This window comes from Hemitrygon akajei, unplaced genomic scaffold (assembly GCF_048418815.1).
Source record: "Hemitrygon akajei unplaced genomic scaffold, sHemAka1.3 Scf000087, whole genome shotgun sequence".
Classification (NCBI taxonomy): domain Eukaryota; kingdom Metazoa; phylum Chordata; class Chondrichthyes; order Myliobatiformes; family Dasyatidae; genus Hemitrygon; species Hemitrygon akajei.
This window is the reverse complement of record NW_027331973.1, coordinates 1,624,527-1,637,606: the sequence shown is the minus strand read 5'-3', so window position 1 is coordinate 1,637,606 and position 13,080 is coordinate 1,624,527.

Below are 13,080 nucleotides of genomic sequence, written 5' to 3'. Positions count from 1 at the left end.
ACTGCCAGCTAATTCCCTCCAACACTTTCTAAAGTGGTCCATCTATTGTTGTGGGGGATGGCCACAAAAGTACTCTACAATGGCTATTTAACATCGTTCCCCTTCCTGACTTTCACCCAGTTTCCTGTGTCCTGCAACCTGGGTGTAACACCTCTCTTCATGTCATACCTATCACCCCCTCTGAATCCCGGATGATCTGAAATTCATCCATTTCCAGTTCCAACTCCTTAAAGTGCAGGTTTACAAGCTGCAGCTGGGTGCACATCTTGTAGGTGAGGGTGTCAGGGACACTGGAGGTCACTTCACCTTCCCACCAGTCCCTTCTGATTTGTGAAGACCAGTGTGTGCAAAAATCTTATGCTGTGCAATTTTGACCCAGTGACAGCAGCATGTGCACACTGAATTTTATATAGAGAGGTATTCATTTTAACAATGTCAATAAGAACTTCTATCTCCTCTGGGTTTGATCGAGTTCATCTGCACTCTCACACAACCTATGTAGCAGGCCTATAGTGGATAATTAAGGATATTCTCGTCAGAGCATTTGGACACCATCCATATGTGATTTGCTTGCTAAGCAACGCTTTAAATAGTCAAATTTCCAAATATCACTCCACTTCTTCCCACATGCAAATTTTCCAGCAACTTTTCCATCACTACAATACATGCAGGTAACACCAGTTTTTGTATTGTACATAAATATTCCCTCTGAACCCTCCCCCAGGTGATAGATGGTGGTGAATTCATTGATGGAAATGCCAATGAATGTGAAGGGAAGGGCATTAGTCTGTCTCACAGGAGTCTGTGACGTGAAAGCTACATGATGCCCAGGGCAAAGGAGTTTGATATCATTATGTACCAAGAGAAAAGGGGACAAAACATGTTCTCACTGGTAGAAAAGTCCAGAGCAAGAGGAAATAGAACAAGCAACACACACAAAATGCTGGAGGAACTCAGCAGGCCAGGCAAAATCTATGTAAAAGAGTACTAATGCTGAGTTCCTCTGGCATTTTGTGTGTGTTGCTTTGATTTCCAGCATCTGCAGATTTTCTCTTGTTTTTGATTATATAGGCATCCGCTAGTCTCATGAGACCATGGATTTGTGCCTTGGAAGGTTTCCAGGATGCAGGCCTGGGCAGGGTTGTATGGGAGACCAGCAGCTGCCCATGCTGCAAGTCTCCCCTCTCCATGCCCCCGATGTTGTCCAAGGGCATTAGGACCCATACAGCTTGGCACCGGTGTCGTCGCAGAGCAATGTGTTGTTAAGTGCATTGCTCAAGGACACAACGCGTTGCCTCAGCTGAGGCCCGAACTAGTGACCTTCAGATCACTTGGCCACGCGCCAAGTGGATAAGTGTTTGTAATTGCAGGTAGAACAAAGGTGATTTTCTCAGCTGGTGATGGAAACGATTTTGTTCCCTTTCTCCGAGTTCCCAGTCCTTGCATTCAGATAGCTGGAGCTCAGCTCTGTCTGAGAGATCCATCGGCTCCCACTCCCTCATCAGACGGAAGCTCCCCGGGGCTGGAGAGATGGAAGAGGGCAGGACTGTCCCGGGATTGCGGGGTGTAATGTTCGAAACTCACAGCAATTGTCCCGAGGTCGGAGCTTAAGATAATATCACGAAGAATCGCTCTTACCTGCTTCCGACATTTTCCGAGGCTTTTTGTGTACTGTGCGCATGCGTGATATCCGGAGACCGCTGCAGCCCTGACGCCTGCGCATTTGATCGGTGCTTCACGGGTAATCACGCTGCAGTTAAAAGTTTCTGCATGTACTGGTTCAATGTCCATACCTCAGTTTTTTTCTGTGTGTATAGAAAACTCAGCAGCTGTTTTAATGCAGAAAGCGGCTCCCATAAGAAGATAATCAATATCAACGTGTATCTAATGGCAAAGTAAAATCCTCTTACAAATGCAGAAATGCAGACAAGACATTCTGCAGTTGCTGGAAATACAGAGACGCACACACACAATGCTGGAGGAGCTCTGCAGTTCAGGCAGCAACTAAGCAGAGGAGTACACAGACTCGGCAGGCTGAAGTGAGTCAGCCTAAACGTTGTCCATTTATTCCTCTCCACATTTGCTGCCTGATCTGTTGATTTCCACCAGTATTTTGCAGAAATTAACCACGTTTTTTTCGGTCAACCGGTTTCCAAATGTTTCTAATCTTTCATTTTTAGCCACATCCTGCTGGTCTGATTCCTCCTTCTCCTCGTAAACTCCAGACCCCAGCTCTCTCTGGAGCCCCAAAGCCCTGACTCAGTCTGGCAACTCTTTGGTTTCTGACTCTGCTCTATCGTAGCTCGTCTTCTGTCAGACTTTAGAGGTGCATTGTGTTACAAGACCGCTGGCTCGTTTGAAGACAGAGGCTGATCAGAGTCCTGACGATGGGTCTCGGCCCTTCGACAGTGCTTCTCCCGATAGATGCTGCCTGGTCTGCTGTGCTCCACCAGCATTTTGTGTGTGTTGTTTGAGGTTCGGTCACTGTTAGAGGCGGGACTATGACGTCAGAGACAAGCTGCGGCAGCCTGCTTGAGAGAGAGAGAGAGAGAGAGAGAGAGAGAGTGAGTGAGAGAGTGAGAGTGAGAGTGAGAGTGAGAGTGAGAGTGAGAGAGTGAGAGTGAGAGTGAGAGTGAGAGTGAGAGTGAGAGTGAGAGTGAGAGAGAGAGAGAGAGAGAGAGAGAGAGAGAGGAGAGAGAGAGAGAGAGAGAGAGAGAGAGAGAGAGAGAGAGAGAGAGAGAGAGAGAGAGAGAGAGAGGGAGAGGGACTGAGACTGTTGGAACTTCAGCTTGTCACTGCTATGGGTTGGAACTCTTCCATGCCCAGAAGGTCGGGTTGATCATCAGTACGCAGTGTACAACGGATGTGTGACTGTCACTTCGTATAATTCCTACGTGTGGATTTGTTGGAGTATCCTGTGGTATCACTTCTGTTGGCCATTACCTGGAATCGGGGTGTTCTGTGGTAACCACTTGTCACTGTCACCTGGTGATATTTCGAAGTGGATTTCGGAACGAATCAACGGATGAGATCTTCGGCGACAGTTATTTCGTTTACCCAGCGTGGAATGTGTGTGTGGGATTCTGCGTAACTGCCTTCTCTCTACATGTTCGTGTGGATTTACAAATCTCTCCTCTCACTCACTTATTCCGTGGATTACTGAACTTTTCCACTTTACCAGTTTAAGACTTTAAGCATTGTTTCCCAAGTTTATGGTGGAGGAAGGGAAGCCCCTTTGTTCAAAAAAGGAAGACATCTCCTTCGTCCTGGAACGAAAAGCCTCATCCTGAGAGCAGATGCGGCGGAGACGGAGGAATTGTTAGAAGGGATAGACTTTTTTGTAAGATACATTTTTGTAAGAGACAGGGTGGGAAGATGGGAAGCTACAGTCCAGGAGGCTGTGAGAGTCTGTAGGTTTATAGTAGATATCAGTAGATAGGCCGTCTCTAGAGATGGAGACAAAAAGATCAAGAAAGGGGAGGGAGGTGTCAGAAATGGACCAGGTAAATTTGAGGGCAGGGTGAAAATTGGAGGCAAAGTTAATGAAGTCAACGGGCTCAGCATGCGTGCAGGAGGCAGCTCCAATGTAGTCGTCTATGTAGCGAAGGAAAAGAGGGGGACAGATGCCCATATAGGCTTGGAAAATGAACTGTTCCACAAAGACAACAAAAAGGTAGGCATAACTGGGACCCATACCGGTGCCCATGGCTACACCTTTGGTTTGGAGGAAGTGGGAGGAGCTATCAATTCTGACATCCAAGTCCTGTGGAACATCACTAGTCACCGGCAGCCAACCAGAAAACACCCCGTTATTACTGTCATTTGCGTCCTGCCAATCAGCCGCTGTTTTATCCATGCAATAATCTTTCCTGTAATATCATGGGCTCATAACTTGTTAACCAGCCTCATGACTGGCACGTTGTCAAAGATCTTCTGAAAGTCCAGGTGCACATGATCAACCGATTCTCCTTTGTCTATCTTGCTTATTACCACTCCAATGAATTGAAGGAATTTCAACACACTTTCTCAGGCAAGATTTTCCCTTGAGGCAAACGTTCTTAAGGCCGATTTAATCATGTGCCTCCAGGTGCCCTGAAAAACACATCCGCAACAATATCTACACAACCAGTGAGGTCAGACTAACTGTCCTAACATTTCCATTCTTCTCCCTCCCTTCTTGAATAGCAGAGTGGCATTTCCAAATTTGCAGTCTTCTGCAACCATACGAGACTTCACTGATTCTTAAAATATCATTACTAATACCTCCACAATCTGTTCAGCCACATCTTCGAGAACTCTGGGATGTACACCATCTGGTCCAGGTGATCTATTTACCTTCACACCATTCTGTTTCCCAGGATCCTTCTCTCGAGTAACGGCAACTTCACACACATTCTGACCACTGACATCTGGACTTGCACCATCCCGCTGGTTGTTTCCACAATGAAGACATATGAAATACTTATTCAGTTCACTCGCTATCTCCTTGTTCGCTATTACTACCCACCCCACCCTCCACTACCGTCATTTTCCTCTGGTCTGATGTGCACTCTTGCCTCTCTTTAACACTTTATGAATCTGAAGAAACATTTGGTGCCATCTTTAATGTAATTAGCTAGCTTCATATTCCATCTTTTCTGTCTTAATTAGTTTTTTAGTTGCCTCTTGATTGTTTAGAAAAGCTTCTCAATAATCTAACTTCCCACCAATTTTTGCTCTGTTATCTGCTCTCCCTTTGGCTTTATTGTTGGCATGGCCTTCTCACTAGCTGTGGTTCTATGATGTTGTCGTTCGAATAGCTCTTCCTTTTTGGAATGTATATAGCCTGTGTCTTCCGAATTGCTTCCCGTAATTACAGCTATTGATGCTTTGTCGTCATCCCTGCCAGTGTTTTTTTTCCCCATCAAATTTGGCCAGTTCCTCTCTCATGCCTCTGCAATTGTCCTTATTCCACAGTTATACTGATAAATCTCACTTTAGCTTTTCCTTCTCAAATTTCAGGGTGAATTCCATTATATTAAGATCACTTGTCCCTCAGGGTTCTTTTACCTTAAGTGCTGTAATTCGGTTCATTGCACAATACCAATCCAGAAATGCTGATGCCCAGCTGGACACAACCAGGAGGTCGTTGACCAGTGGAGTGACTCAGGTATCTGTTCAGACCCTTACTCTTAGAGAAATTATCTATATGGGGAAGTGGAGGGATAGGTAGTAAGTTTTCTGATGACAAAGGTTGGGGGTGTTGTGCATAGCGCAGAGGGCTGCGGGACATTGATAGGATGCAAAACTGGGCTGAGAAGTGGCAGACGGAGTGGTGAAGTGTGAAGGGTGGTGGTTCATTTTGGTAGGACAAATATGATGACAGAATATAGTACTAATCGTAAGACTCTTGGCAGTGTGGAGGATCAGAGGGATCCTGGGGTCCAAGTCCATAGGACGCTCAAAGCAGCTGTGCAGGTTGACTCTGTGGTTAAGAAGGCATATGGTGTATTGGCCTTCTTCAATTGTGAAGTTGAATTTAGGAGCCGAGAGGTAATGTTGCAGCTATATAGGACCCTGGTCAGACCCCACGAGTACTGTGCTCAGTTCTGGCTGCCTCACTACCGGGAGGATGTGGAAACCATAGCAAGTGCCAAGGAGATTTACAAGGATGTTGCCTGGATTGGGGAGCATGCCTTATGAAAACAGGTTGAGTGAACTCGGCCTTTTCTCATTGGAGAGACGGAGGTTGAGAGGTAACCTGATGGAGGTGTATAAGATGATGAGAGGCATTGATCATGTAGATAATCAGAGGCATTTTCCCTGGGCTGAAATGGCTGCCACAAGATAGCACAGGTTTAAGATGCTTGGGAGTAGGTACAGAGGAGATGTAAGGGGTAACTTTTTTTTTTAAACACAGTGAGTGGAGAGTGCATGCTGGCAACGGTGGTGGAGGCGGATATAATAGGGTCTTTTCAGAGACTCCTGGATAGGTAAATGGAGCTTGGAAAAATAGAGGGCCATGGGTAACCCCAGTAATTTCTAGGGTAGGAACATGTTCAGCACAACTTTGTGGGTCAAAGGGCTTGTATTGTGCTGTAAGTTTTCTATGTTTCTATCTTAACCCTTTAGAAGCAGGGAAAATGACCCATAATGTGGAAATGAGCCATGAATAAGGAGGTTAACTACCAATGTCATTCTTCCTCAGCCCAGAGATTTGAGGGATGAAGAACATGTCAGATAGAACTGCAGTCAGCTCGACTTCTTCAGTCTACAGAGAATTCAAGAGGAACATCTTCACCCACCGAGTGGTGACTGTTTGGAACCCATCACCACAGGGAGAGTGAGAGATGAACACCAGGGGAGGATTGAAACGAACTGTCATGGATCAGAATCACTGGCAGGGTCCAGCTGGTCTGAGTTGACTCTCTACTGTACACTGTTATAACTTCTCTACTGTATACTAGGTGTGTTATACATTCACTAATATATACTACTATACCGGAGACAGAGTTTAAAATCGAACTGATTTATTTTTCCCAGATCCAGAATATAAACTCCAGTCACATTAAAGGTGAATGTACAGCAGAAGAAACTCCTCCCATGCCCAGTGACCAGGGTGCAGAACTGGATGTGGTGAGCAGCAGCAATAATTGCAGAGTTCAGCACCGACAGTCACTCTCGAAATTGCATTCAGCAACGGTGATGGACAAATATCCAGCATGCAGCTCATTGAAACTTTCTCCCCAGTGTGAACCCGATAGCGTGTCTCAAGGTTAGGTTACTGAGTGAATTCCTTCTCACATTCACAGCAGGTGAATGGCCTCTACCCAGCGTGAACTCAATCATACACATTTGATTGAGAAGGCTGAGAGAAACTGCTCCGTGTCTGAGCAGGTAAACAGACTCTGCCGCTGGTGTGAACTTGCTGGTGTCTCTGTAGACGAGATGACCACATGAATCCTTTCCCACATTCACAGCAGGTGAACGGCCTGTCCCTTGTGAACTCGCTGATGACTTAGTAGGTGGGATGACCGAGTGAATCTCATCCCACAGACTGAGCAGGTGAACGGCTTCTCCCCAGTGTGAACACGCTGATGTCTCTGTAGGGTGGATGACTGACTGAATCTCATCCCACAGACTGAACAGTTGAACGGCTTCTCCCCAGTGTGAATTCGCTGGTGTACCAGTAGTTTGGATGACCGAGTGAATCCCTTCCCACAGTCTGAGCAGGTGAACGGTCTCTCTCCAGTGTGAACTGACTGGTGTATCAGTAGGTCAGATGACTGAGTGAATCCCTTTCCGCAGTCTGAGCAGGTGAATGGCCTCTCCCCAGTGTGAATTCGCTGATGTACCTTCAGTTTAGATGACGAAATGAATGCCTTCCCACAGTCTGAGCAGGCGAATGGCCTCTCTCCAGTGTGAATTCGCTGATGTTCCTTCAGGTTTGATGAGCAAGGGAATCCCTTTCCACAGTCTGAGCAGGTGAATGGCCGCTCCCCCGGTGTGAAATCCCTGGTGTGCCATTAGGGTGGATGAACGAGTGAATCCCTTCCCGCAGTCCGAGCAGGTGAACAGCCTCTCCCCAGTGTGAACTGACTTGTGTACTAGCAGTTCAGATGACCGAGTGAATCTCTTCCCACAGTCTGAGCAGGTGAATGGCTTCTCTCCAGTGTGAACACGCTGATGTACCTTCAGTTGGGATGAGCAAGTGAATCCCTTCCCACAGTCTGAGCAGGTGAATGGCCTCTCCCCAGTGTGAACTCGCTGGTGTACCAGTAGGTCAGATGACCAAGTGAATCCCTTCCCACAGTCTGAGCAGGTGAACGGCCTCTCCCCAGTGTGAACTGACCTGTGTGCCAATAGGTCAGATGACCGAGTGAATCCCTTCCCACAGTCTGAACAGGTGAATGGCTTCTCTCCAGTGTGTACTCGCTGATGTTCCTTCAGTTTAGATGAGCAAGTGAATCCCTTCCCACATTCTGAGCAGGTGAACGGCCGCTCCCCGGTGTGAACTCGCCGGTGTGCCATTAGGGTGGATGACCGAGTGAATCGCTTCCCGCAGTCTGAGCAGCTGAACGGCTTCTCTCCAGTGTGTACTCGCTGATGTTCCTTCAGTTTAGATGAACAAATGAATCTCTTCCCACAGTCTGAGCAGGTGAACGGCTTCTCCCCAGTGTGAACTCGCTGGTGAGCCATTAGTCAAATGATCGAGTGAATCCTTCTCCACAAATTCAGCAGATGACCAGCCTCTGCCCAGTGTGAACTGACTGGTGTGTCCACAGGTGGGAAGACCGACTGAATCCCTTCTCACACACAAAACAGATGAATGGCCTTGGCCAGTGTAAACTCGCTGATGTTCCTTCAGTTGAGATGACCAAGTGAATCCCTTCCCACAGTCTGAGCAGATGAACGGACTCTCTCTTGTGTAAAATGACGGGCGGGCCAATCAGTCAGATGAGCAAATTAATCCCTCCCCACAGTCTCAGCAGGAAGGATGGTTGAATGAATCCCTTGCTCCTCGTCTTAAATATCTGCATAGAGACAGCAAAACTGACGTGATCTGTTTGAGATTCCCGTAGACAAATTCCTTGTCATTTTTAACCTGTAAAAAGATTTACAAAATCCATCAATGGGTGAAGTACAACATTTCAGATGAGATCACTTGAGTTGTCAAGGTGTGATCTGGCATCACACTGTTACAGTGAAGTTCAACCCAAGTTGGAGAGAGAAGGCATCTTCTTGCTGGTATCTGGAATGATCAGCAAATTCTCTGATGCTTTTCCTGTCTCTACAAGAATGGGGCATATCTGCCATCTCCAATCTGTGACCTGGCTCAGTTTGACTCTCTCCATTGGTATTATTCCCTGTTCCCACTGAGCTGCATGGGTGCCTGGCCCCACAGTAACTGAAACACTCTCACACAAACAGCTGGCAGTGCATTCCACACACCCACCACTCTCTGTGTAAAAAAACTAACACCTGACATCCCCATGTATCTATTTCCAAGCACCTTAAAACTATGCCCCTCATGATAGCTATTTTAGACCTGGGAAAAAGCCTCTGGCTATCCACGCGATCAATGCCCCTCATCATCTTTTCACCTAAAATATGCTCTAAACATAAACAAGGGAACCATACATTGCTTTGAGGTTTTGTTAGAGGTATACAAAGTTATTTGGGTACAGATAGGGTAAATGCAAGCAGCATTTTCCACTGAGGTTGGGTGGGATGACAACCAGAGGTCATGGGTAAGTGGTGAAGGTGAAAATTTAACAGGAGCGTGTGGAAAAAGTCTTCACTGAAATGGTTGTGTGAGTGTGGAATGAGGTGTCAGCACAAATGGTGAATATGAGCTCGGTTTCAGCATTTAAAAGAAGTTTGGATGGGAGCCTGGATGGCAGGGGTATGGAGAGCGATGGTTCCCGTGCAGATAGTTGCATTTGACAACTTAAATGTTTTTTCAGCATTGACTAGATGGGCCAAATAGCCTGTTTCTGTACTGAACTTCTCCATGTTTCTATGTCAGAGAAGCTGGACAAACTTGTTTGGAAGGGAAAAGTTAGGAGTGACAACAGAGCAGCAATGACTGGAATTTCTGGGTGCAATTCGGGAGCTGAGTTATCGATACATCCCAAAGAAGTGGAAGCATTGGAAAGGTAGGAGGACACAACTGTGGCTAAAATGAGAAGCCAAAGCCAACATAAAAGCCCAAGAGAGGGCAAACAAGGAGCAAAAACTATTTGGAAGCTTTTGGAAACCAACAGAAGATGAGTAAAAAAAAGTAAAGAAAAAGTTTCCAGTGCATGGAATCATGATATTGTAGTCATTAATGCGTCCTGGTGGCACCCAACAGTCTGAACATTTAGAAGAACAACATATCCAGGGCCTCAATATCTCTTAAAAACCCAGGTTCCCTGCACCAGTTACCTTTCAACCTTTATTTTGTCAGGCACATACAAACTCTACACCCTCAAAATTTCTCTTCTGAAGGCCTCCCACTCACCAAGTACTCCTTTGCCAGAAAACAGCCTGTCCCAAACCACACTTGCCAGATCCTTTCTGATACCACAAAATTTACCTTTCTCCAATTTAGAATCTCAACCCGTGGGTCCAGACCTCTCTTTTTCCATATTTACTTTGAATCTCATGGCATTATGATCACTAATTTCTGTCACCAGCCCTGGATCATTTCCTAACAGCTTATTGCACACTTCTACGTCGGGAATCCTACATACTGATTAAGGGCACATTTGACAAACTCTATCCCATCTAGTCCTTTTATAGTATGAGAGTCACAGACAATATCTGGAAAGTTAAAAGCACTTACTGAAACAACCTTTGTTTCTTGTCATGGTCTGCAATCTCTCTGAAAATTTGTTCCTCTAAATCCCTCAGACTGTTGGGTGCAACCAAGTCCCAATAATGGCTAGAATATCATAATTCCCTGTCCTCAGCTTATCTGGCATTCCTACGATGCTTCTTTCATTGTGATAAACACAGCTCAGCACATTCATACCATGCATGACCATTTGATTGCTGACTCTTATCTGAGGTCTGAACAACATCTGACTGGTGTCAAGAAAACAACCTTTCCCTGATTGTCACAAAAACAAAGGAGCTGTTTGTGGATTACAGGAGGAATGGAGAAAGGCCCTATTGATATCAATGGATCTGGGGTTGAGATGGTGAACAGCTTTAAGATCCTCAGGACAAACATCAACAAGGATCTCACATGGTCTGTACGTACCGGCTGTGTTGTGAAAAGAGCACAGGAGCCCCTTTTAAACCTCAGATGGTTGAAGAGGTTTGTTATGGGCCCCAAATCCTAAGAGCTTTCTACAGGGAGACAATTGAGAGCATCCTGAGTGGCTGCATCACTGCCTGATATGTGAACTGTACTTCCCTCAATCTCAGGAACCTGCAGAGAGTGGTGCAGACAGACCAGCGCATCTGTAGATGTGAACTTCCCATGATTCAGGGCATTTACAGAGACAGGTGTTTAAAAGGGGCACAAAGGATATTGGGGACCCAATTCATCACAACCACAAACTGTTCCTGCTGCTACCATCCAGGAAACGGTCCCACAGCAAAAGGACTAATAGGCTTCGGGATGTTATCTTCTACCAGGCCATCAGACTGATTAATTCATGCTGATTGAATTGCATTTCTGCTATATTGACTGTCCTATGTACAAACTATTTATTAGAAATTACTAGGATTACACATTGCACATTTAGACGGAGACGTAACGTAAAGATTTCTACCTCTCATGTAATGACAGACTCCCAGCTGATCCAGAATACATCCATTTCAAGTTCCAACTCCTTAAAGTGCATATGTGCATAGTGATATTTATATAGTGAGGTATTCATTTTAACAGCTAGCAAATCACTGTCAATAAGAACTTCGATCTCCTCTGGGTTCGATCCAGTTCATTTGCTCTCTCACACTATATAGCAGGCCTGTAACGGGTAATGAAGGATTTTCTCACCAAAGCTCTTGCATATTGTCCATAAGTGGTTTGTTTGCTAAATTCCGCTTTAAAAAGTCAGAGTTCCAAATATCACTCCACTTCTTCCCACTTGTAATTCTTCCAGCAACTTATGCATCACCACAATACACACAGGTAACACCAGTTTCTATATTGGACATAAATATTTCCCGTGAACCCTCCTGAGGAATTAAGGATATATATATATAAAAAACATTTTGAACCTATGTAACCTCTGGCTAAAAGAATATTTAGGACAGAATAGGAATTTTTGAACTGAAGTAGACTCTGTGTTCAGTGGTTTGCTAAGACAGGTTCATTACCAGTTCTCTGCGGCTTGCAGAGAGACACACTGAGAGCTGATAACATTACACATTGTACCCTCGTTAGCTGATAACATTATACATTGTACCCTCGTTTGAGTGAAGGGAGAAGGACTCGCTGATAAGGACAGGAATGAATATCTGTCTGTAATTAAGTCAGGGCCTTGCAAAGGGAATAGCTGATAAGGACTGGACAGTACATCCATCTGTAATTAAAACCTTCATTTAGCCAATTCTCTTATCTACGCAATTAAGTTTTGCACCAACAGACTTGGTGGGCATACCAGCTCAAATAACATCTTGCAATAGTAATGTCTGGGGCTTACTATGTATAAATGACTGGGTTCATGCATAAATACACGGCTGTAACCTGACTGAGTCAGTCCACTTGTCAGATGGTGGCGGTGCTTACGTGCCTTCTCATTGACAAATGGGTCTCAAACTCCTACAGGAGAATGCACAATAAACTGTGGTAACGATAAGAAGCTGGTCTCCCGGGTTTTATTCAGATTCAACTTTCACATTTGGCATCAGAAACAGGATCCCAATACAGGGAGTGCCAAGCAGACGAGCTGAGTAAGCGGCTGGACCACTCTGGGGACTGCGGAGACCGACCGGTTGCCCGATAGATATTTTACATTTTGTCACTCACTGTTAGTTCTTTTTGATGTACGGTCCCTCGTCCAAGGCTGATTGCATACCTTGACAGGATCGGGAAAGAATCTGTTGGGAGACTCGTATAAGGTAGGCAAAATTTTACTAAGTGAGTAGAAGGCGGTTCCAGGTAAATTTCACTAAGTGGACAGGAGGCAGACGTGCCGGGTAAATTAATTAAATGAGCATGAAGTTCCAGCTGAATAAATTTATTAAATGAGCATTAAGTGCCAGCCAGGTGAATTTATTAAGTGGACAGGAGGTGTCAGCCGAGTAAATGTATCTGTTTGTTAATTAAGCAGGAGGCTTTGTGCTGGGTAAATTACTTAGAGAACATGGGTCAATTGCAGTCGATTGTTACGAGTGGGGCAGGAGCAGCCCTACACAATGTGTGAGAGTTTTCCAGACAAGGAAGAAGATTGCAGCGCTGAATAAGAAATTGGGGAACAAAATCTGGCCACTGCGGGTGAACCAGGGATATTACCTCATGAGAACAAGCAGTAAATTTGATATGGAAAAAGAACTGTGGAAAGAAGTGGAAATTGTTGGAAAGGGAAGGGAAGGATAAGGCAGATGCAAAGTGGAAGGGTGCATTATTAGCAAGTTGGAGGAATAATGCATGTGACAAAG